The sequence below is a fragment of the Berghia stephanieae genome, chromosome 10 (assembly GCF_034508935.2).
Source record: "Berghia stephanieae isolate SIO BIC M18660-M18661 chromosome 10, UCSD_Bste_1.3, whole genome shotgun sequence".
Classification (NCBI taxonomy): domain Eukaryota; kingdom Metazoa; phylum Mollusca; class Gastropoda; order Nudibranchia; family Aeolidiidae; genus Berghia; species Berghia stephanieae.
Genome location: NC_088369.1, coordinates 7,065,667 through 7,066,078, shown reverse-complemented (window position 1 = coordinate 7,066,078; position 412 = coordinate 7,065,667).

The window sequence follows — 412 nt, the reverse complement described above, 5'->3', positions numbered from 1 at the left end:
TTTCTCCTCTATCTGACCATTTGGTCGCTCTCTGAATATTTCTGTTTGTTTGCTTTTTTAATTATTTATTATTTTTAGACACTATTTGAGATCGGAGTGGGGACGAATATATTTGCTAGAAACTAGGAAAAAACAAGGAGAGAGAGAGAGAGGAGAAGAGAGAGAGAGAGAGAGAGAGAGAGAGAGTTTAATAATAAAAAAAGAGGTGGGGGGAGGATGGAGGGGACATTTATCCCTTTTAACGTTCTGTTAAAAAGAAGACGGAATTTAAAAAAAAAAAAAAAAAAAAAAAGGCGATACCAGGATTCGAACCACAACGTCGATTATGGTCAAACTTCCAGGGCAGACGACTAACCATTCGGCCATGACACCCACTTCGAAGTCGACGCATATTGTGTATATGTAGTAACAA